Below are 4673 nucleotides of genomic sequence, written 5' to 3'. Positions count from 1 at the left end.
ATAATTATCAAAGTTTCAAGTTTTATATATGTTAATATGATTGTTAAAAATTGTTGAGACGAATGTTCATGCTTATGAGTTTTGGTAGATCATAGGAATTATTTGCAAATTCTTTGTTAGTGTAATTCTTGATCTAAATGCCAATTAATGGACTCCATAACTTACCCTCAAGTTATGAAATTCCAAAAGTCTTTTCTTTAAAACCATTAAACCTCATAAGTTATAGAAATGAATTTTTTTGAATAGTTTCAAAACTTGCCGTCAAGTTTTGGAATTTGTAAAGTCTCACACACACTTTAATTCCAATCTCTAGAATTTTTAAAAGTTTAAAATTCAACCCTTATACTTTATAATATTATAAGTTAATAATAATATATATATATGTATAAGATCAAGTCTGTCTTACCGTTAGTAGGCCTCATTCACGAAGCCGGTCTATAAGGGGGGGGGTATAAGGTTGTTGCCTATAAAATGGCAGCTTAATGGGTGTCCACTCTCATCCACCGCTTCCTTGACTGGTGGAGGGTCGTTAGCTGAACGGGTAGGACAAGGACTATAATTCTCATTAAAAGTATAATGATAAATATAAAGTAACTAAACCTTTTATAAATTCCCAATCTTAGTTACTTTAGGAAAATGTGAATTTGGTGCTAACCCATGAAATTACACTTTGTACCTTACCAAGTCGTTAGTGGAGCATGTGTGGTTAACCGGCACACTAACATGGACTAGTAAGTGTGGTAAAGGGTAACTTAATGTTTATCATAGATTGGTGGAGCACGTGTGGTTAATCGACACATCGATTAGGTGATAAAATTAAGGGTACCAAGCTAATTTACATGTTTATTCACACCTTGTTTGTGATTCCTCGGCATCCTAGTCACAAACTTGAGAGGGCACAATCGATATTTAAACATGTCATTGAAAAGTTCAATGAATCTCAAAAGAATCTACGAGTTTCAATCCAATTAAAACCTAATAATTTATTTCGTTTTTCATGGTGGAAATTGGTGAATCGTAATTCGCCTACCTTCAAATATTTTATAGCTTGGATTACGGCATCCTTCTTCCAAGTTATAAAGTACTGTGTTGGGTCCTAGCCTTAATATTACATTTGGGTGTTTTATTATGGATTCTTTATCTAATCTAAACTTGTCTTTTGCTTTTCATATGTCTTCCAACAATGCTTCTAGCTCAAACCCTACTGGCTCATTTTCTCTCATGAATCTTTGTGGGAGAGTCATCTTTGATGGTTCCAACTTTAATGATTGGATCAGGAACATCAGGATGGTCACACATTATGAGGACAAGGAATATGTCCTTGACAAGGACCTGAAGGAAATTGATGAGTCTTCTGCTACTCCACAGGAGATCGCTGACTTAAGGATTCATGAGAGAGATGCCACCAAGGTGGCATGTATCATGTTGGCCACAATGACAGCTCAACTCCAAAAGTCATATGAGGACTTTTACCCTTTTGAGATGCACATGGACCTGATGGATAGATACCATCAGAGTGCTCGTCAAGAGAGGTATGAAATCATCTCTTCCATGATAACAACCCGAATGAATGATGGTGAACCCATCATGGGCCACATGTAGAAAATGCAAAGGTTTGTGGACCATTTGCTGAAGTTAAATGTGAACTTTCCCAAGGAGTTGGCTATTGACATCATACTGCACTCCTTACCTTCATGTTATGATCAGTTCCAAATGACCTATCATATGAACAAGGAGGAGGTCACACTCAGCAAGCTTCAAGGACTTTTGAAGACCGCCGAAAGTGGTCTCAAAGGTAAGTTGGTTGTTACCACTCCTACTCCTACCACCGCCCCTGTTCTGAAAATCGGGCAAGGTAAAGCGAAAAAGAGGAAGACCCCTTCGAAGGATACCAAGGGAAAGTCTCTTGATGGCTCCTCTTCGAGTGGAACCAAAGGTGGTTCTGCCACTTCCTCTTCCAACCCGAAGGGTGCACAATGCTTCTACTGTCAGGAAAAAGGGCACTACAAGCGAAGCTGCCCCAAGTACTTGCAAGATCTTAACGATGGGAAAGTGAAGCCCATCCATGCAGGTATTTACACTATATTGTCTAATAACTCACCACATACTAATTATTGGGTCCTTGATACAGGGTGTGGAATACACATTTGTTCTGATTTGCAGGGCCTAAAAAGAAGTGAGGATGTGGAGCAAGTGAAGATAAACATGATCATGCGGAATATGAGAGTTTCACCTGTCACCAAGATTAGAATTTATTCTTTATTGCTTAGTAATGGATTAGTATTAGATTTTAATAAATGTTGTTACTCGTCTGAAATGGAGAGAAATATTATTTCTTTTCATGGTTTGTACAAACAAGGATTTACTTTTTCATTTGATAATGAATGTGGTGGTATTAATGGTTTTTATAATGGTGTTCTTTATTTTAAAGAATTACCTTGTAATGGTGTATATGAAACTGTGTCGATTGTAGACAACTTAGGAAATAATGTATTGCATATTGATTCTTACACTAGTTTGGATAAGGCATCCTTGTAGCATTGTTGTCTTGCGCATGTCAACAAGAAGCGCATAGGCCAACTCCAGAAGGCTGGAGTCTTGGAGTCATTTGACTTAAAGTCAGATGATAGTTGCGAGTCTTGTTTACTTGGAAAAATGAAAAAGTCACCCTTCACTGTTACTTATGCCAGGGGTGAAGGTTTGTTGGAACTCATACACATAGATGTGTGTGGACCCTTCAGAACCTCCACAAGGGATGCTAACCGCTTCTATGTGACTTTTACTGATGATTATAGTAGATATGGCTATGTCTACTTAATCAAGCATAAGTCAGAAACCTTTGAGAAATTCAAAGAGTTTAAACAAGAAGTGGAGAATCAGTTGGGCAGGAAGATGAAAATGCTCCGATCCGATCGAGGTGGTGAGTATCTTAGTATCGAGAGTGCTGGAATTCCAAGGGTTTTCGTCTCTTGTCTGCGTAGCTCTTTTGTTTATCTCTAGAAGCTTTCAGTTGTTCTCATATTTGGATGATCTTTTATGTGGTTTCTCGAATAATCTATGGGCCAGTGAGAGTGCTGTCAGGGACTTGCCCTTTAGCTAGCCGTGTGTCACCCACTTCAGCCCAGCACAGAGGGGATCTGCACTTACGGCCATAGAGGGCTTCGAACGGGGCAGCCTTGATGCTAGTGTGATAACTATTATTGTAAGAGAACTCGACAAGTGACAAATGGGTATCCCATGCCATGCCAAAGTCGATCACACATGCTCTCAGCATATCTTCTAAGGTTTGAATAGTTCTCTCACTCTGCCCATCGGTTTGTGGGTGGTAGGCTATACTCATATCCAACCTAGTCCCCAGAGATTTCTATAGTGACTGCCAGAATCGCGAGGTGAATCTATTGTCACTATCCGAGATAATAGATATTGGCACACCATGCAGTCGTACTATCTCTCGAATGTAATTTCTGGTCAATTTCTCCATCTTGTATGTTTCCTTTAATCGTAGGAAGTAAGCGGATTTGGTTAACCTATCGACGATTACCCAAATGGTGTCATGCCCATCCTTAGTCTTGGGCAACTTGGTTATGAAATCCATTGTAATCCGCTCCCACTTCCACTTAGGTATCTCTGGCTGTTGTAGTAAACCTGAGGGCTTCTGGTATTCTACCTTGACTTTGGCGCAAGTTAGGCACTTGCCCACATAGATAGCAATCTCGGCTTTCATGATCGGCCACCAATAGAGTTTCTTGAGATCCATATACATTTTATTTGAACCTGGATGAACAGAGTATCGAGTTTTGTGGGCTTCATTCATGACAACATCTCTGTAGCCAACAAACTTCAGTGTCAAGATCCGATTCATGAAGTAACGAACTCCATCACCCTTGATTTCTAATTTCTTATCCATTCCTCTTAAGGTTTCATCTGCCACATTATCCGGCTTCAAGGCTTCTAGTTGAGCCTCCTTGATCCGTGTGGACAGCTGAGAATGGATTGTCATGGTTAGTGCTTTCACTCTACGACCTGAGTACTCCTTTCGACTAAGGGCATCTGCTACTACATTGGCTTCGCCGGGATGATAGCGAATTTCGCATTCATAATTATTGAGTAGCTCTACCTATCGTCGATGTCTCATGTTAAGTTCTTTCTGATCGAAGATGCGTTGGAGGCTTTCATGGTCAGTGAAAATGGTGCACTTGGTACCGTAAAGGTAGTGCCTCTATATTTTCAGAGGAAACACTACTGCTCCCAAGACAAGGTCGTGAGTAGTGTAGTTAACTTCGTGTGTCTTTAGCTGTCTCGAGGCATATGCAATAACCTTTCCTCGTTGCATAAGTACACAGCCTAATCCCTGATTGGATGCATCGTAGTATACTACAAAGTCTTTTGTTCCTTCCGGAAGGGACAAGATAGGTGCGCTGCATAAGGCTTGCTTCAGCGTTTGGAACGCAGTGTCTTGTTTCTCTCCCCAGCTAAAAGTTACACCCTTCTGAGTTAGGGTGGTAAGACGTTTAGCGATTCTGAAGTAGTTTTGGATGAACCTTCTATAATAGCCAACGAGGCCTAGAAATTTACGAATCTCTGTTAGGGTTCTAGGGGTCGCCCAGTTTTCGATAGCTTTGATTTTGGAGGGATCCACATGAATCACTTCCTCGCTGACCACATGACCAAGG

Source organism: Lactuca virosa, chromosome 6 (assembly GCF_052849685.1).
Source record: "Lactuca virosa cultivar CGN04683 chromosome 6, Lactuca_virosa_CGN04683_v6, whole genome shotgun sequence".
NCBI classification, from domain to species: Eukaryota; Viridiplantae; Streptophyta; class Magnoliopsida; order Asterales; family Asteraceae; genus Lactuca; species Lactuca virosa.
The sequence above is the reverse complement of the archived record's forward strand: the minus strand, read 5'-3'. Positions refer to the sequence as shown.